A 22021-nucleotide genomic window follows, 5' to 3' on the forward strand; every position below is an offset into this window, starting at 1 on the left:
TATATATGCACGAGCTATTTGGACACAAAATGATCTGAGACATCACTGTTTGGACACTATTTGACACTATTGGCTTAATGTGGGAGCAATTAAGGACCCAACTGCAGCACTTGGAAGCATGGAGGTTGTACTAACACCTGCAAGCAGCTCCACTGTTTGAATGAAACTGGAAGGAGTTTGGAGAATTCCTGGATTCACAGCTGGAAGGAATCTGAGAACAATCAGTAAATGGCAATTGTCATTCCTTATTATAAATTGCCAGATTCTTCCTGAGAATTAGTCACTGTTTATAATAACAAACTGGTAGTAAATTCATTTTAAAGAAAACAACAATAAACCAGGTGCTTTCCTAAATGAACTTTTCTCCCCTACAACCACAAGACTCAATGGACACTTTTGAGTAATGTAGTACCCCAGAAAGGGAGATTAAATCAGAATTAGTTTCTCCCAAAGATTCCTAATCTCAGCTTAGAAATACCATATTGTTTTGCTGTCCCATCTCATCTCTTCTGGAGACTCAACTTCCATTCTCCTCTCTGTAATCCTCAGAAAGGGAGAGTTGCCACCTTTTTGTAATCCCTGATGAAGAAGAGTCTCCTCCACTCTCCTTCCTGGCTTAGGTCTTTAACCTCCTAAGACTGTCTCCAAGAGAGTTGGAAGTGTGTTTCCCCCACACCTCAGGAGCCCTTTGATCATAGCAGACACTAGCAAGAATTTGTGGAGAACCAGCCTTGCACCCTTTGGTCATATAGGAATCAGAGAAAGACCCGATTCTAGGGCCAAGAGGTCCACACCTATCACCAGTCCTCAGTTCTGTGGTCTCACTTGATAAGCACACAGCCCCATTTCCCTTAGAACCCTTTCAAGGGAAAGATGTGGTTTTCAAGGGTAAGGGAGAGGAAAGCCTGAACAAAGACCAGTGAGAGGAGAGTATGTATAGTAAACCAACAAACAGAAGCCAGCCCACGAATCCCCTTTTTGCCTGCTCTTGGAGAACTACTTCAGTGGGAGGAAGCCTACTCATCTGCAGGGAACAGTTACCTGAATTACAGATGAAAGCACTCTGCTGATGCCGGCTCAATACCTTCCTGGGTCTCCCCACTTCCCCCCCAAGTGGAGTGCCTCTATGGCCACAAATTTAAATCCAAGGAAAGCCTGACAGTTCATGGTTCTTGCCAGCCTTTCAGAGCTCCAAGCTGAGTCACCCAAGCTTTAGTTTTGCCTCTTATGTGATCAGCTTCTTCCTCTGACTCCCCTCAGGGCACAGGAAAAAATGTTCACATCTCCTAGTCCCACAGAGTAGGCACTAGTGAATACTTCATTCATGGGCAACCATGTGTCTGGGAAGCCTTTTTTTTTCCCTTGGCCTGCTCGTAGGCCCTGGCCGTTAGGGTCCAGGATGAGATGTGATGAGCCTTGCAGGAAAAATTAAAGAAGATGTAAACAGTACATGCCGACATTTTGCAGCATCGCTAAGAATAAATTGCGCGAAAGGCAATTATGCAAGTTTTACTGGATCCATTAAAAAGACATTAAATGCACAGCTGTTTTAAGTGTCTTTTAAGCTGATAAATTAACTGTCTAATAAATTGTAAGATTTGTCAGCTAATAATGCTATTTTATCTGCTTTAACATATGCCTTCCTAGTTCATGAAGCGTTATTGTAAGTGCCAAGAGGAGATAATGTGCATTTTACAGTGTTATGTCTTAAGTGGAATGGATCATTGGCCATGAAGAAGGGGGTTAATAAATCTCCTAGGCTTTGTTAATTGCACTCAATGAAGTGTCACTGTGAAAACACAAAAGATGGGCTAGAGAAAGCTGAACATAATGTCTTTCAGTTTTACAATTAACAGTTCACTAGGCAAATCGACCAAAAAGACCATAATTTGTTGAAGCCTTATTAACTTACATTTTCCTGGCCAAGGTCATAATTGTGAATGGCTTGAAGCTATCTTTGAATGCTCGTTGCAAAGAGTAACCTTGCTGGAGAGAATGAACATATTTCCTCTGAGTGGCATGAGGGGCCAACCAGGTTCAAGAGAACTAAGGCGGCGCTGTATCCAACGACAAGTCTTTGCGAGCCATTCACCAGCAAGCACGTGGGTTTGTCCTTGACTTGAGAAAAACACCATTTTCAATAGCTTGTCTCAAGATGCTAAGTGGAAGAAGAGAGTATACACATAGCAGTGTGAAATTAAAAGACACTACTTCAGCAGCCATTAAGCAGAAGCCCCAGAAAATAAACAAGCTCTAATTGATATGAAATTGGTGCATTCTTTCCTTTTAAACTTGGGCACAGAGACTTCAGTATGTTCACAACGTGAGAACCACCCATTCAAATCTGTTTCCCACACGCTGTTGGGAACCAACAATAATAGTCCAACTTGTTTATCTGCCAGAGTGAGATGCACCTTGCTCCCCTCTCTGCCATTAAGAATGGCCCGGGAGCAAATGCCTGCCTGTTGGCACTTCAGGGCCAGACAAAGCTAGCAGATGCCCGACTCGCCTTGGCAGAGGGGGAGATGATGGAGCCAGAGCCTCGGCTTTTTCAAAAATTAAGCTTTCACATGTCTGGACACGTCTGGAAATACTACATATTTTCACCGTTGCTTCTGGCACAGCAGCAACAAAAATGCACAGATCGCAAGAGAAAGTCGGCCAAGAGAATCCGCATCATCTGCTGCATTCCTTCACATAGGTTATAGCTTATCCAATCCTTTTTATCCCCTGAAAGCAGGCAATATCCACTGCATTCAAGATGTTGATATACTATAAAATATACTTCTTGTCCTCAAGAACATTACAATCTAACTATACTCTTACATCTTCTCCCTCCCCATTCCTCCATTTCTCCCTTTTGAAGTGTTGCCCATCTTCTAAGACTCAGCTCAAAAGCTACCTCCCCATAATGCACTATCCCCCGAAGTCAGAAATATTTTGATCTTCTTGTGGCCATGTATAGCATTTGGTACTTCTCACACTAAATTTATTCTAAGCAACTAGATAGAAAAATAGAGAAAACATTTCTTAAATATTAACCATGTGCCAGGCACTGTACTAATCACAATGCATCGGTCCACTAATCACAAGTGTGTAAGAGAGCAAGATCATTTCTGCTCTTGGTGTTTACATTCTCTTTTTTTCCTGGTGAATTCATTTTTATTTCTTCATTTACTATTTTATTTTCCCCAGTTACAAGGTTTACAGAACAAAGCACATAAAGGGGAATTGGAAGGTGGTCCAGAGTAGAGATGGCATGGTTTGTACATAGTTCTTGGGAGGTGACTTGGAGGCTGATTACAACCGATTACAAAAGATGAGGAAACACAACTACTAGGCAAAGTCAAAACCAAACCAAACCAAAAAAACCTCTGTGAATCAATCCTGGAGGACTTTAATACTGAGAACTTTCACTCAGAATTTATCACAAGGAAAACAAGAAAACTGGCAGCAGTGCTCAGGGACTCATCCACAGAACATGGAAGCCCACAGCTACAGTAGCTCTGCCAATAGTAAATGCCAATTTGGTCCAGATTCATAAGAAGAAGAAAAAGAACAATAGAGCAAATTGGAAAAATATCAAATCTGACAGAAAGGGACTATGAAAACCAGAGGAATGGAACCATCCCTCTCTTCCCCAAGATTACTCAGGGTAGAGATCCCAACCAGTCAATCCTCACAACCTAATGACAGGAGGATGGAGCCACTAGTAGCCCACCACAGCTAAATCAACAATTCAAAGAATCTGGGATAAAGTAAGCAGATGGGAATGGTGACAGGGAAAGAGGCTGTGGGACTAAAATAGCATCAAAGTATTCTATGCAAAACTAATCACAGGAACAAAGTACTAACTTGAAAGAAGAAGGGAAACTAAAGATAAACATAAAAAGCAATAGAACTAGGTAAAAGAAAACACAAGCCTACCGATCACAAGTGTAATTGTCAATGGATTTAACAAGCCAACAACGGAAAACGAAAGAACAAGCATGAAAAGAATAAACACAATCACATTAAAAATGAAAGGCTAGAACAGAATTTACCACACATCAGGAGAATCCAAAAAAGGTAGAAATATTATAATGTTCACAAAGTAGAAATAAAAATTCACATCGGTAGAGACAATCAGAGAAATTTACAAAATGAACCAATATCATTATTAAACATCAAGTCATCAAATGTCATAGCATCTAAATTCAAAAGGGAAAAGAGGATTGAATTTCAAAAGGCCAGGCAGTACTGCAATAATTTCAGAATACTGGAAAGGTTGGAAGGGGGCAATTTGGAAGAACTTTAAATGCCAAACAAAATTACTTTTGATCCAGGAAGTAATAGGGAGCCACTAGAGCTCATTGAGCAGGAGAAGAAGAAAACATAGTTGGACCTTTACTTTAAAAAAAATCACATTTGCAGCTGAATGGAGGTTAGATTACAATGGCGAGAGCTTTGAAAAAAAGAGAGAATGTCCAAATGAAATGTGAAAAGGGTCTGAATTAGTGTTGCAGCTCTGAGTGAAGAGAAAATGTACAACAAATGTTGTGAGGGGAAAGAGAGGATTTGGCAATGAATTAAGTTTGCGAGGTCACAGAGAGTGAAGATGACACTGAGATTTGAAGTCTAGGAGTAAACAAAATACCAGACAGGGAAGAAATATTGAGAAAAATCAAAGAAGTAAACACAGAAGAAGAAAGCACAGAGAGTAGGAGCAAAGTATCAGTGGTGAAAAAAAAAAGCAAAATAAAAAAGAAAAAGGTTTGGCCACGAGAACTATAAGAATGTCTGGAAGAAGAGATTCTACTAAAAAGTTATTAGAAACAATCCACACCTTTAGCAAAGTTGCAGGATACAAAATAAACCCACATAAGTCATCAGCATTCTTATATATCACTAACAAAACCCAACAGTTAGAGTTACAAAGAGAAATTCCATTTAAAGTAACTACTGATTGTATAAAATATTTAGGAATCTATCTGCCAAGGGAAAATCAGAAACTTTCCACACAAATTAAGTCTGATCTAACCAACTGGAAAAATATAAATGCTCTTGGATTGAGCGAGCAAATATAATAAAGATGACAATACTACCTAAACTAATCTATTTATTTAGCACTATACCAATCAGCCTCCCAAAAAACTATTTTGATGACCTAGAAAAAATAACAACAAAGTTCATATGGAAAAACAAAAGGTCAAGAATTTCAAGGGAACTAACGAAAAAAAACATCAAATGAAGGTGGCCTAGATGTACCAGATCTAAAATTATATTATAAAGCAGCAGTTACTAAAACCATCTGGTATTGGCTAAGAAATAGACTAGTTGATCAATGGAATAGGTTAGGTTCAAAGGACAAAACAGCCAATAACTTTAATAATATAGTGTTTGACAAACCCAAACACCCCAGTTTTTGAGATAATAACGCATTATTTGACAAAAATTGCTGGAAAAATTGTAAATTAGTATGGCAGAAACTAGGCATGGACCCACACTTAACACCACACACCAAGATAAGGTCAAAATGGGTTCATGACCTAGGCATAAAGAATGAGATTATAAATAAATTGGAAGAGCATAGGATAGTTTACCTCTTAGACCTGTGGAAGAGGGGGGAATTTATGACCAAAGAAGAACTAGAGCTCACTATTGACCACAAAATAGAAAATTTTGATTATATCAAATTGAAAAGTTTTTGTACAAACAAAACAAATGCAGACAAGATTAGAAGGGAAACAATAAACTGGGAAGACATTTTTACATTCAAAGGTTCTGATCAAGGCCTCATTTCCAAAATAAATAGAGAACTGACTCTAATTTATAAGAAATCAAGCCATTCTCCAATTGATAAATGGTCAAAGGATACGAACAGACAATTCTCAGATGAAGAAATTAAAACTATTTCTAGCCATATGAAAAGATGCTCCAAATCATTATTAATCAGAGAAATGCAAATCAAGACAACTCTGAGAGACCACTACATACCTGTCAGATTGGCTAGAATGACAGGGAAAGATAACGTGGAATATTGGAGGGGATGTGGGAAAATGGGGACACTGATACATTGTTGGTGGAATTGTGAACACATCCAGCCATTCTGGCGAGCAATTTGGAACTAGGCTCAAAAAGTTATCAAACGGTGCATACCCTTTGATCCAGCAGTGTTTCTACTGGGCTTATACCCCAAAGAGATACTAAAGAAGGGAAAGGGACCTGTATGTGCCAAAATGTTTGTGGCAGCCCTGTTTGTAGTGGCTAGAAGCTGGAAAATGAATGGATGCCCATCAATTGGAGAATGGTTGAGTAAATTGTGTTATATGAACATTATGGAATATTATGGAACAATAATATTCCATAAGAAATGACCAGCAGGATGAATACAGAGAGGACTGGTGAGACTTACATGAACTGATGCTAAGTGAAATGAGCAGAACCAGGAGATCATTATATACCTCAACAACGCTACTGTATGAGGATATATTCTGATGGAAGTGGATCTCTTCGATAAAGAGAGCTAATTCAGTTTCAATTGATCAAGGATGGACAGAAGCAGCTACACCCAAAGAAAGGACACTGGGAGATGAATATAAACTGCTTGCATTTTTGTTTTTCTTCCCGGGTTATTTATACCTTCTGAATCCAATTCTCCCTGTGCAACAAGAGAACTGTTCGGTTCTGCACACATATATTGTATCTAGGATATGCTGTAACCTATTTAACATGTAAAGGACTGCTTGCCATCTGGGGAAGGGGATGGAGGGAGGGAGGGGAAAAATCGGAACAGAAGTGAGTGCAAGGGATAATGCTGTAAAAAATTACCCTGGCATGGGTTCTGTCAATAAAAAGTTATTTTAAAAAACCCTATAATATGAAATGTCAAAAATATTTCACTGAGGAGAGAAACATAGATTTTTAAGGATTAGGCAAAGCATTAAAAAATTATTAGATTTTTTAAAAAAAGAATGTCTGGAAGAAAAGCATGAGATAAAAACAAACTAGAGCTTCTGAGGAAAAACAGTAAAATCAGAATAAATCATTCAGGACAGAGAGTGAGACATTTTATCCAGATAGTGGACTCACTGAGAAAAAGAAAGGAATGGAACAATCAGGACTAAATAATGGGAAGAAATATTGGAACAAAATCTAAAGATTTTTTTTAAAAATAGAAAAAATATAAGTATCTACCATTGAAAAGAACTGACCAAAAAAAAAAAACATAATAGTTTGAAAAGAGACGATCAAGTTAATTTAGGCTGACATTAAGCATCTTTAAATGGAAGCAGAACCACGTGGTTTCCCTATGTGACAAATTATGAGGCCTGACCCTTCTCCCTGCTTTCACCGCAATCAGTTTCTACCCAAAGGCCATGGCACCTTTTTTTTCTAGCTATATATCTAGAAAGCTATTAAAGCTTAGATATCCTGTATATGATGGACACTATTTTTCAAGAAATCCATCCCCTACCCCTGAAAAAAAAATCTACCCAGATCTATTAGAAACAGAAAAGAGTGAAATTAGAAAAAATCCAATCTGCAAAGAGGCAAACTGAAGACAAACAGCAATGTTATATTCAAAATTCAGAGCACCAAGACAAAGGAAACATACAGACAAAAGCAAAAAGGAAAAAAAGTTAAAATATGAAGGAATCACTTAGATTACACAAGACTAAAGTGCAACTACTGTAAAAGAGGAATTCTCAGAACATGATATTCCAGACGGAAAGATAAGTATTTACAATGAAAAGCTACTTTTCTCTGAAAAACTAAAAAAAATCAAGTATTAAAAATAAACCTTAAAAACATTATGGAGCTTTCAGGCAATAAAGACTTTAAAAAAACAGAATTAAGTAGAAATCATGAAGTTCAAACCTAGGGGTAAAAAGGAAATCTAGAAAAGTCATTGCATTTGAACAATTAAAAGGAGCTAAATGATGATAAAGTGTTTATATTTTAATGTTAGAAGAAGAAATCAGGGAGGGACAGGTAGGTGATGCAATAGATAGTGCACCAGCCCTGGAGTCAGGAGAAACTGAGTTCAAATTTGACCTCAGACACTTAACACTTCTCTAACACAGTTATGTGACCCTGGGCAAGTCACTTAACCCTAATTGCCTCAGCCAAAAGAAAAAGAAAAAGAAATTAGAATTCCTCAGAATTAGAATAATCTGAATTCAGTTATTGACAGTTATTAGCTGTGTGACCCTAGGGAAATCATTCAATCTCTCTGTATCTCATTTTTCATGATAATGAAATCACATCAATGATTAAGGTATAACTACTGAATATCATCTAAGGACCTAAAAACAAAAATCAATCAAATTATATAAAGAAATAGATAGTAAAGTTATAATAACTGGTGCCCCTTTCAGATGTATACAAATCTAAAGGGCAAATGGTAAAATATAAGGAGATGAACAGAAGTTTTAAAGTAAGTTATGACAGATCTTTGTGATTAGTGAATAGAAAGAGAAAGGAACTGACTTACCAAGTGCCAAGGCAAAACAACCACATGAAAATGAAGGCAAGCAGAAATATTAAGCACAGCCTTCACTGACTTCAATGTAATACAATTATAATAAATAAGGAGCATTTAAAGAGAGGATTCAAACTGAAGGGGAGGTTGAAAATGTGATTCCAGTGAACAGAAATATCATAGAAACAATAATTTCACCAGCAATTTCATTGTTACAATGGTAAAACAATGAGATAACACAGCAAAACTATTGTGTGGAAGTAAAATCAATTCTTAGGTGAATATTTTACTTTTATGTCCCTAGCACTTACTTTAGTGACTAGCACATATTAGAGAATAAATGTTTACTGATGAATGAAATGCTTTCATTAGCAAAAAAGTAAAAATCAATGAATTGGGCATAAAACTAATATATATATATGCAAGCAATGATAAGGGACTAAACAGGTTAAAGATTAAATGGTTTACACTCTTATATGGGAGACGGTACATGTAACTACTCATCATCACGGGTCATAAAGAGAATCTAATTTGTCAGAAGGCCTAGGAGTCATTTTGTTAGGCTATGATCATCTCAGAAGAAAGAAAATGTTGGGGCAAAGAAACACACAGGAAGCGAGGGAAAGGAGAGGAAAAATGGAGGAAATCTCACATAAATAGGATGCACAAAGAAGAGTTCATACAATAAAGGAAGTTAGAGGGAGGAAGTGATACTTGAATCTAACTCATCTGAATTGGCCAAAGAAGGGAAGAATACTGATACATATCACTGAGCACAGAAATACAATTTGCCCAACAGGAAAATGGGAGGGAAAGGGGTTTAGGGAAAGAACAATGCATTAGAGGGAGTCATCAGAAGCAAACAGACTCTCAAAAAAGAAAAAAGGATGGATGAGGATAAAATATTATGAAATGATTAAAAAAAGAAAATAGGATAGAGGGAAATACACAAAGAGCTATCATAACTATGAAGGTGAATGAGGTGAACTCACCTGTAAGATAGAAGTAGATAGCAGAATGAATTAGAAACTAGAAGCCAACAATGTGTTGCTTATAAAAATGTACTTGATACATCCAGAGTTAAAGCAAGGGATTGTAAAAGAACCTATTACACTTCAGCTGAAGTTAAAAAAAAAAGGTAGGGGTAGCAATCATGATCTCAAGCAAAGCAAAAGGAAAAACAGATCTAATTAAGAGAAAAAACTGGGAAACTACATTTTGCTAAAAAGTATCATAGGGAATGGATTAATATCAATACCAAACATATATGTAACAAATGTATTCAATAAAGAGCATTTGAAACAAAGATTAAAAGTTCATTGAAAACTAGCTTAATAATAAAGAATGAATGGGTAAAAAAACAAATTATAGAAACTATCAATAGTCTCACTTGACATAATAATGACAACAGTGAGAAAATATACCAGAATTTGTGGTTTGCAGGTAGATGGGCATTTAGGGGAAATTTTTATATCTAAACCATTTCATTAATAAAAGTGAGAGTGGATCAATAAACTAGGCCTGGAACTACAAAATTAGAAAACCAACCAATTTTTAAAAACCCAACTAAATAACAAAACAGAAACCCTGGAAATCAAGGAAGAGATTAATAAAATCACAAGGACAAAAAAAACAACAGCTGCACTGAATTAATTAGAAACTTGTTTCCATATTATTGTTCTGTAAGAAATGACCAGCAGGATGAATACAGAGAGGCTTGGAGAGACTTATAGGAACTGATGCTGAGTGAAATGAGCAGAACCAGGAGATCATTATATACTTCAACAACGATACTGTATGAGGATGTATTCTGATGGAAGTGGATTTCTTTGACAAAGAGACCTAACTCAGTTTCAATTGATCAGTGATGGACAGAACAGCTACATTCAAAGAAAGAACACTGGGAAATGAATGTAGACTGTTTGCATTTTTGTTTTTCTTCCTGGGTTATTTTTACCTTCTAAATCCAATTCTCCCTGTGTAACAAGAGAACTGTTTGGTTCTACACACATATATTGTATCTAGGATATACTGTGGCATATTTAACATATATAGGGCTGCTTGCCATCTAGGGGAGGGGGTGGAGGGAGAGAGGGGAAAAATCGGAACAGAAGTGAGTGCAAGGGATAATGTTGTAAAAAATTACCCTGGCATGGGTTCTGTTAATAAAAAGTTATTATAATTAAAAAAAAAGAGAGACTTGTTTCCAAAAAACCCAGTAAGATAAATAAGCCATTCATTAATTTAATTTTTTAGAAGAAGAAACAAGATTACCAGTATCGAAGATGAAGAGGTTGAATTTACAAACATGAAGAAATAAAAGCTATTTAGGAGCTGTTTTGCCCAACTATATGCCAGTAAGATTAATATACACAATGACTGGCACATAGCAAATACTTAAGAAATATTTATTGATCGAGAAGGATGAAAATTTACCAAAATACAAATTTCTAGATTGTAAGAATGGGAAATGGGATACATAAATAATACTAATATAGGAAGAGAAATCGAACAAGCCACACTGTACACATGTACACACACACACACACACACACACACACACAGTAGTAATGCATCTCAAAGACCACTATGGTCAAGCTGGATTACACCACAAATGCAGGGATGGTTTAATCTTAAGAAAACTATAAATGTAAGTGACCATATTAATAACAGAAAGAATAAAAATCATATAAGTATTTCAATAAATACAAAAAAAGCTTTTGACAAAATACAACACCCCTTCTTGTCTAAAAAAACATACACGCTAGAAACAGAAATAAATGGAGCTTTCTTTAAAATGTTAAGTAGTATCTATCTAAAATAAAGAGCAAGCATTAATTGTAATCTAGAGACTTTTCTAACTATCACAGCAAAATTTTCTTTTTGCAAATATGATAATTTTTAAGGAAGCTTAAAGAGTCAACTAAAGAACTAAATGAAAAAAAAAATGAACAACTTCAACAAATTTCCAGGATATAAAGTAAACCCAAGCAAATTATTAGCATTTCTATATATTACCAGTATAATACAGCAAAAAGAGGTAGAAAAAAAGAAATTCCATTTAAAATAACTAGTGTAAAATTCTTGGGGATATACCCGCCAAGAAACACATAAGAACTAATATGAACACAATTAAAAATGTTCCACACCAGTAAAGACAGATCTAAATATCTGAGGAAATAGTTATTGCTCATATGTAAGTTTGGTTCACCAAATAAGGATGTTACCAGAAGTATTTCTTCTTTGGGGTCATACCAATTAAAGTACCAAAAGAGTACTTTATGAAGCTAGGAAAAAAATAACAATCTGGAGATACAAAAAGAAAAGATGATCAAAGGAACTGATGAAAAATACAAAGAAAGGGGGACCTATCAATATCTGATTTCAAACTATGTCTCAAAGTCATAATTGTCAAACAATTTTATACCAGTTGAGGAATAGAGAGGCTGATCAGGGGAACAGATTAAAATATATAAAAGCAAATCAACAGAGTACCTTAGGAAGAATTGACAGAGATAGGTTGCAATAGACATTATTGGAGGGTCCTCCAGAATTGAGACCACAGTTTCATTTGAATATTTGAGAGAATTAACACGAAACAAAATAGATATTATTTGATTGGGAAACAGTATAACTAATGCTGATAAGTGAAGGTAATGGAATCCTGTTGTGTAATACAAGGTTTTGGGGGAAAAAATCTGGAAGATGTAGAGCAAAGTAAGCAGAACTAGGGCAATATATGGGAGTAACAGAAGTGAAAAAAATAATACTAGAAGGAAATCAAACTGAGCAGCTGTAATGAGCAATTTAAGTCAAAGAATGGTCACAGAATGAAATCTGTCTCCCTGTTCTTTCAGCAAAGAGGTGTGGATCAAGAGGTGAAGGAGGCTACACACACTGAAACAAGCTCATTCCCTCTAACCGCTGGTCTGTGTTTAACTGTGTTTATTTGCCATAAGCAGGATTCCTTTGGAGGTGACATATGAAAGATTTAGATGCAAAACCAGTTATCGATATTACAAATTTTTAAAAAGCCAACTGCAAATGTGGAATAATTAAAGAATATAAAGATAACATAAAAGCTGGTTCCTGCTCTAAAGGATCCATAATATTTTCTCTAAAATATAATGTTCTCTGGGAGTAGGTTTCTTGGGGGGCTTCTGGGAGCAACCTTCATTTCAGTTCAGTGTAATAATCACCACAAGGGCAGCCAGGGATTAAAGTCCAAATCCTTTATTGTCTCTTTCTAAGTCTTGTCTCCTTTCCTGCAACCCGGTTAACTTTCTTAGAGGCCTTCTGGAGTCTTGGTTCCAAGAGCTTGAGCTCAGGCTTCTGAATCTCCCTGACAGAATCCTGGCTGAGGCTCCAAGAGCTTCTAGTGTGCTTGTCCTTCTGGCCCTGAGAGCTTCTCCTTATATGCCCCACACTGAGTATACACCAATCATTATATCACTAGAAAACCATTATTTATTGTAGGATTAAATCAGTTCTAAACTAGATTTAAACACTGTCTCCTCAATTCCACTTAGTGCCTTGTTTCAAGTTCTGGCCCATAACACTTCCTTGTAGGATTAAATCGATCATACTGAACCTGCTAAATTAGATAACTCTTGTCTCTATCAATCCCACTGACTTAGCACCTTGTAAGAATCCTTTGTTTCAAGTTCAGAGTTCTGGCCCATAACAAGGATTAATTCTGAAACTCAACACGATGACATCCAAACTCTAGTGAGTTCTTCCTTGCTATCTGCTTATTCACTTCCAAGTCCAAGTGTGAATCTAACAAGTAAGAGGAAAATCTAGACACAAGGACTATCTATCCACTGCTAGGTGATGCAGCAGAGGGCTGTACCTGAAACCAAGAGGATGTGAGTTCAAATCCAGCCTGAGATACTTAATAGCTGTGTGACCCTGGGCACATCACAATCTCTCTCAGCCTCAGTTTCCTCAACTATAAAACAGGGATTCTATAATAGCCATCTCTCAGTTTGTTGTGAGGATAAAATGAGACAGTTGTAAAGTGCTAGGAGGGTACCTGGGAGGCACATGATAATAATGATAATGATAATGATAAAACACTTACTCCCTTCACTTCCTGATGAAAACTTCGAGCATTAAGATGCACCAGTAAAGGAGATATTTAGGTGTAGTATGAGTTGAAGGGCTGTTTGCTTTGGCAAATATTTCCACTACCACTTGAAGATGTTTCCATGTGACTCTTGACTGGACTGTTTCAGAACTCTCCAAGTCTCCAGTTTCTCTAGACCCCAGCTTCTTAAACTGTGATTCATGACCCCATATGGGATCTTGTAACTGAACGTGTGCTTCCTATAGCCATCTCCTATTGTATCCTAAACCAATCCTTCTGTGAAATGTCTCTTCTTTGGTTGAGGCTCAGCATGTGTTATTCTGAAGTTTTGCAGTTCCCCTTCACCTCCTATAGCAAGTCAGGTGCCAAGAAATGTGGCTTCTATCCCTGTAACGTATTTTCCCTCACATCTTAGACTCCCATTCCTTCTTGAGCTTCTCCTCCTGAACTAAGGCCTACCTCACCTTACAGAGTCTACAAGCCATTCTCTTTTGGCCAATTTTGTTCAACTTACAAAAAATTAACTATTTCTTCATCACTCATTGCTTGGTTTTAGAAACCAAAATGCCTGTTTTAAAATTGCTTTTGGTTTGTCTGGGTGGAAATTTCCTTCACTGATAGCAATGAGTATGAACTTTGAGCTTCCTGGGGGGCCTGGTGTGGAGCTTAAGAAACCTGCAGTGAGGCGGTTCCTGCTGGTCTGAAGCTCTGAGCAGCTGGAGGTCGGGCCTGCTTCCTCCAAAGCTGACATTCTCTGCTCAGGCTCTGTGAGCCACAAGCTGAGAAGTTACATTTTGGAGTGATTGAGGTACTGCCAGGCAGCCTTGGGGACCCAAGGGTCTTGGGGGGAGCTTCCAACTGGAAAAAAAATAACTTCAGAGAAATCAGATATGGAATGGATCCTTGAGTGGTTTTAAAATTTTTAAATTAAAGGGAAAGTTAAACAAATAAATTGATTAAAGGGAAAGTTTAAAAATAAAGTTAAAAAGTTAAAAAAACTAAATACCACTTCCAGATATAAAAAAGTGGCCAGAAGGTGTAGAGGGCTGAAACTCTTGAGTTCATGCAGTGAGGTCTGGACAACCTAGCACTTAATGCTAATTACCAATTGGACAATATAAGCATATACTTGGAAAAAGGCCCTTCCTGCTATCCTATGCTGGCTCGATAATTGGTGTATACAGAGAATTGTAGGAGGGACTAGGGGGTGGGGAGACTAGCCAGGGTCACTTCTGGGTGGAGAGGAAGAAGGAAGATAGCGGAGATTCTGCTTCCACCCAATTCACTCCTACCTCTAAAGACCAAGAAAAAAGACCAAGGACTTTTGCTTATCCTGATTCCAGCTGATTCTAAGTTATCCAGGGAGCTAAAGCGGTCATCACAAGAAGGAATTCTGAAAGGATCCTAAAGGTTGAATCAATGTTGTCTTTTTTGGTCTTATACCCTTAGCTAATTGTCACAAGTGGAAACAGGGAGGAGGTCTAAGAGAGGAGTAAGATGGTGAAGACAGAGACAGAGACAGATAGAGATAGAAAGAGCCAAGAGAAAAGGGAAGAAGACACAGAAAGAGAGACACAAAGAGGGAAAGTGAAAGAGAGAAGAGGAAGAGGAGGAAGGGAGAATAAAACCCTGTGTGGCCCCATGTGAAGACTGTGTTAGCACCCTGGATACCTTAGAATCAGCTGGCGTCAGGATAAGCAAAAGTCCTTGATCTTTATTCTTGGTCTTTAGGGGTAGAAATGAACAGGATGGATGCAGGATCTCCACGCCCTCCTTTTTCCTCATCTACTGCCAAAGTGACTCTGGCTTGTCTTACTGCACCCCCTCATCCTTCCCACAATTTTCTGTATACACCAAAAGATTGAACCAGCACAGAATAGTGAGAAGGGCCATTTTCTAAGCATATGCTAATAGAGTATTGTCCAATCAATAGTTAGCCTTAAGTGCTGGGTTGTCCGACCTCAGTGCATCAACTCAGAGTTTCAGCCCTTTACAATCCCATTAGATTCAATTTCTTTCCCCATAGATAAGTACATCCCATTGTTGGAACTACTTTGCAGTGATAAAAAGGACAGGTTCCTGAAACAACTGAAGATACACAAAGCACCTTTTTTTTTTTTAATAATAGCTTTTTATTTTTCAAAACACATGCAAAGATAATTTTTAACATTCACCATTGCAAAACCTTGTATTCCATATTTTACTCCCTTCCTCCCAGCAAGGAATCCAATATAGGTTACACATAGAAGCAGCTATGGTCTTGCCTGATCCTCAAAGTGATGCGCTCTTGCCATTGGCCCATTCCTGCCAATGACATAGTGGATCTTACCAGTCAGCCGTTTGTATTTTATTAAATAAATGAGGTACTGAAACAACTTTACCAACGTTCAGACCATTTTCTGCTACTATCCACTGTGAGAAAAACTAATTTCCCTAAGAAAATCCCCCTCAGTCACTTCTCAGCTGAGTGCTAACATGTGTCAGGGAGATGCCAGACTTCTTTTCTGGAAGGACAAGGTCACATCCCTGAAAGTAACAGACCTGACTTGTTCAAAAGCTGTCAGAGCACCATTCTCCAATTGATAAATGGTCAAAGGATATGAACAGACAATTCTCAGATGAAGAAATTGAAACTATTTCTAGCCATATGAAAAGATGCTCCAAATCATTATTAATCAGAGAAATGCAAATTAAGACAACTCTGAGATACCATTACACACCTGTCAGATTGGCTAGAATGACAGGGAAAGATAATGCGGAATGTTGGAGGGGATGTGGGAAAATAGGGACACTGATACATTGTTGGTGGAATTGTGAACACATCCAGCCATTCTGGAGAGCGATTTGGAACTATACTCAAAAAGTTATCAAACTGTGCATACCCTTTGATCCAGCAGTGCTACTATTGGGCTTATACCCCAAAGAGATTCTAAAGAAAGGAAAGGGACCTGTATGTGCCAAAATGTTTGTGGCAGCCCTCTTTGTAGTTGCCAGAAGCTGGAAAATGAATGGATGCCCATCAATTGGAGAATGGTTGAGTAAATTGTGGTATATGAACATTATGGAATATTATGGAACAATAATATTCCATAAGAAATGACCAGCAGGATGAATACAGAGAGGACTGGTGAGACTTACATGAACTGATGCTGAGTGAAACGAGCAGAACCAGGAGATCATTATATACCTCAACAACGCTACTGTTTGAGGATGTATTCTGATGGAAGTGGATCTCTTCGATAAAGAGAGGTAATTCAGTTTCAATTGATAAATGATGGACAGAAGCAGCTACACCCAAAGAAAGAACACTGGGAAATGAATGTAAACTGTTTGCATTTTTGTTTTTCTCCCTGGGTTATTTATACCTTCTGAATCCAATTCTTCCTGTGCAACAAGAGAACTGTTCGGCTCTGCACACATATATTGTATCTAGGATATACTGTAACCTATTCAACATGTAAAGGACTGATTGCCATCTAGGGGAGGGGGTGAAGGGAGGGAGGGGGAAAATCAGAACAGAAGTGAATGCAAGGGATAATGCTGTAAAAAATTATCCTGGCATGGGTTCTATCAATAAAAAGTTATTAAAAAAAAAGCTGTCAGAGCACATGAGGAAAAGGGCTTTTTTGGGGGAGAGTCTCGCCCTGAGTCCTTTGGAATTGAGATTCATCAGTACCGACCAGAGTTCTAAATCTTTAAAAATTGTTTGTCTTTACAATATTGTTGTTATTATATAAATTTGTCTCTTGGTCCTGATTACTTCATTCTTCATTAGCTCATCTGCCCATGTTTGTTTGTTTTTTTCCTGAAACTATCTCCTTCACCATTTTTCACAACACAATAATATTCTACTACTGTAGAATTGTGCTAATTGTTTAACAACTGGCTTTCAGGATTGGGTGACAAGGGGATGTACACATGATATATTTAGTCTTATTTGCATTATAATCTTTTTTCTATCATTTTCCTTAGTCTAGAAAATCAATAAAACAAATCAAGACAGGATTTGTGGCATTTTCCAATTTTCAAGGTGTAAATGCTCACATTGAAAATTTAACGATTGGCTTCTGTTACCAACTTTGAGCTAGTTCTAGCAAATTCCTGATATTCTATCACACCAATATACCATAGCTATTCCAACCATTTCCTAATTGATGGGTACTCCTATAGTTTCCAATTTTTTTCACCACAAAAAAGAGCTTATTTTAATCTCTTTGGGGTATATTGTCTTGGAGACAAGACAATGGTATCAAAGGGCCAAAGAGTATGTAATTTTAACAATTTTGAGAGCATAAATACATCTTTCCTTCTAGAAATAGCTATATTAGTTCACAGCTCACTTTTAGACTTTGTTATTTTCCTTTTATGTCAACTTTACTGATTTAATGTATGTGAGGTGGGACCACAGTTATTTTAATTTGCATTTCTCTAATTATTAGTGACTTAATATCTTTTTTTAATGGTTAATGATAATGAATGTCTTCCTCTGAAAACATATACTTTGATGGTTTACCAATTGGAGAATGACTCATTCTTATAAATTTAAATCAGTTTTCTCTATATATTAGAAATGAGAACTTAATCCAAGAAACTTGATGCAAAGTGTTCCCCCACCACCACCATTTACCTGTTTTTCTTTTAATTTCAGTAGCATGGGTTTATTTTGCTCAAAAACATTTTCCTTTTCCAGACATCATGTCCAGGTGGATATAAGTATGTTCCTATATATCCCCACTCAATTGCCAGAAGTCTATCATATCTAACTGTTCTAAAATTATATTCAGATACTTCACTATCTTTAAATGATCAAAGCACAAATTGAGATTAAGCACAAATTGAGATGTCCCACTAATATAGTTTTATTGTCCATTTCTGTAACTATTTCCTATAACTCATTTCATTTTTCCTACATGTTATTTTCTTTGACACATATATGTTTAGGATTGATACTGTATATGGGAGAGGTGTCAGACTAGCACCTTGTAGTCCAGATATGGCCTGCAAAATTCCTGAGCGCAGTCTTACCCAGACTAAAATGTAATTGGGAAATACTTAACTAAATAAAATTACAATTTCTTATTGTTGCTCAGTTGCCATCAGTAATATCTGATTCTTTGTGACCCCATTTGTGGTTTTCTTGGCAGAGATGATACAGTAATTTGCCATTTTACTTCTCTATCTCATTTTTATTTTTTTATTTTATGTTTCTTTTATTTTTTACTTTATTTTACAGATAAAGAAACTGAAGTAAACCAAGATAGTAATTGTCTGAGGCCGCATTTGAATTCAGGAATATGTCTTCCTGATTTTAGATCTGATGTTCTACCCACTGCACTACCTAGCTGCCCCAGATTACAATTCAATATAAATAACACTAAATTTCCAAATCAATACCAGGTCCTTGTGAATCAATATCTTTTAATTTCAGCAACACATCATTCCCTTTTAACTGGTTCTACTTTTATCTTCTGTCTTTGATCTTTATTGCTACCCCTGCTTTTTTATGTCAACTGAAGCAAAGAGATTTTGCTTCAGCCTCTTATCTTAACTCTGTGTACATCTGTTTTGAATGTATTCCTTATAAATAACATTGTTGGATTCTGATTTCTAACCCATTCTTATATTCTCTTCCATCTTATAGGTGAGTTTTTCACATTCATATTCATAGTTATCATTGTGAATATTTCCCTCCTTTTCCATACTTTTCCCTTTCCTTGTTTCCTGCTCCCTCTAAGAGTTTGTTTTGCTTAAGGCTAATCCTTCCTTTAAATTACTTTTCACACTGAGTGGATGACCATCAGTTAGAGAATGGCTGAATAAGTTATGGAATATTAATGTTATGGAATATTATTATTCCATAAGAAACAATCAGTAGGATGAGTTCAGAAAAGCCTATAGAGACGTAGATGAACTGATGCTGACTGAAGTGAATAGAACAGCAAGACTATGTGTTGATCAAGTGTGATGGACGTGGCTCTTTTCAACAATGAAGTGATTCACTGTAGCATCTGTTTAACATCAGCAGTAAGCATCATATGTAATGGGGACAAACTGCAACCATTCCCAATAAGATCAGGAATGAAACAAGGTTGCCCACTATCACCGTTACTATTTAATATTGTATTAGAAATGCTAGCTTCGGCAATAAAAGTTGAGAAAGAGATTAAAGGAATAAGAATAGGCAATGAGGAAACCAAATTATCACTCTTTGCTGATGATATGATGGTATACTTAGAGAACCCCAGAGACTCTACTAAAAAGTTATTAGAAACAATCCACACCTTTAGCAAAGTTGCAGCATACAAAATAAACCCACATAAGTCATCAGCATTCTTATATATCACTAACAAAACCCAACAGTCAGAGTTACAAAGAGAAATTCCTTTTAAAGTAACTACTGATTGTATAAAATATTTAGGAATCTATCTGCCAAGGGAAAATCAGAAACTTTATGAGCAAAATTACAAAACACTTTCCACACAAATTAAGTCTGATCTAACCAACTGGAAAAATATTAAATGCTCTTGGATTGGGTGAGCAGATATAATAAAGATGACAATACTACCTAAACTAATCTATTTATTTAGCGCTATACCATTCAACCTCCCAAAAAACTATTTTGATGACCTAGAAAAAAATAACAACAAAGTTCATATGGAAAAACAAAAGGTCAAGAATTTCAAGGGAACTAATGAAAAAAAAATCAAATGAAGGTGGCCTAGCTGTACCAGAGCTAAAATTATATTATAAAGCAGCAGTCACTAAAACCATCTGGTATTGGCTAAGAAATAGACTAGTTGATCAATGGAATAGGTTAGGTTCAAAGGACAAAACAGCCAATAACTCTAATAATATAGTGTTTGACAAACCCAAACACCCCAGTTTTTGGGATAAGAACGCATTATTTGACAAAAATTGCTGGGAAAATTGGAAATTAGTATGGCAGAAACTAGGCATGGACTCACACTTAACACCGTACACCAAGATAGGGTCAAAATGGGTTCATGACCTAGGCATAAAGAATGAGATTATAAATAAATTGGAAGAGCATAGGATAGTTTACCTCTCAGACCTGTGGAAGAGGGAGGAATTTATGACCAAAGAAGAACTAGAGCCCACTATTGACCACAAAATAGAAAATTTTGATTATATCAAATTGAAAAGTTTTTGTACAAACAAAACAAATGCAGACAAGATTAGAAAGGAAACAATAAACTGGGAAAACATTTTTACAGTCAAAGGTTCTGATGAAGGCCTCATTTCCAAAATATATAGAGAATTGACTCTAATTTATAAGAAATCAAGCCATTCTCCAGTTGATAAATGGTCAAAGGATATGAACAGACAAATCTCAGATGAAGAAATTAAAACTATTTCTAGCCATATGAAAAGATGCTCCAAATCATTATTAATCAGAGAAATGCAAATTAAGAAAACTCTGAGATACCACTATACACCTGTCAGATTGGCTAGAGTGACAGGGAAAGATAATGCAGAATGTTGGAGGGGATGTGGGAAAATGGGGACACTGATACATTGTTGGTGGAATTGTGAACACATCCAGTCATTCTGGAGAGCAATTTGGAACTATGCTCAAAAAGTTATCAAACGGTGCATACCCTTTGATCCAGCAGTGTTTCTACTGGGCTTATACCCCAAAGAGATACTGAAGAAGGGAAAGGGACCTGTATGTGCCAAAATGTTTGTGGCGGCCCTGTTTGTAGTGGCTAGAAGATGGAAAATGAATGGATGCCCATCAATTGGAGAATGGTTGAGTAAATTGTGGTATATGAACATTATGGAATATTAAAAGTTCTGTAAGAAATGACCAGCAGGATGAATACAGAGAGGATTGGGGAGACTTACATGAACTGATGCTGAGTGAAATGAGCAGAACCAGGAGATCATTATATACTTCAACAACGATACTGGATGAGGATGTATTCTGATGGAAGTGGATCTCTTCGATAAAGAGAGCTAATTCAGTTTCAATTGATCAAGGATGGACAGAAGCAGCTACACTCAAAGAAAGAACACTGGGAAATGAATATAAACTGCTTGCATTTCTGTTTTCCTTCCCGGATTATTTATACCTTCTGAATCCAATTCTCCCTGTGCAACAAGAGAACTGTTCAGTTCTGCACACACATATTGTATCTAGGATATGCTGTAACCTATTTAACATGTAAAGGACTGCTTGCCATCTGGGGGAGGGGGTGGAGGGAGGGAGGGGAAAAATCGGAACAGAAGTGAGTGCAAGGGATGATGCTGTAAAAAATTACCCTGGCATGGGTTCTGTCAATAAAAAGTAATTAAAACAAACAAACAAACAAACAAACAAAAACCAATGAAGTGATTCAGGCCAATTCCAGTAGACTTGAGATGGAGAGAGCCATCCACATCCAGAGAGGACTATGGGGACTCAATTTTCACTTTTTGTTGTTTGTTTACTTTTTTTGTTTCCTTTC

Source organism: Antechinus flavipes, chromosome X (genome assembly GCF_016432865.1).
Source record: "Antechinus flavipes isolate AdamAnt ecotype Samford, QLD, Australia chromosome X, AdamAnt_v2, whole genome shotgun sequence".
Lineage (NCBI taxonomy): Eukaryota > Metazoa > Chordata > Mammalia > Dasyuromorphia > Dasyuridae > Antechinus > Antechinus flavipes.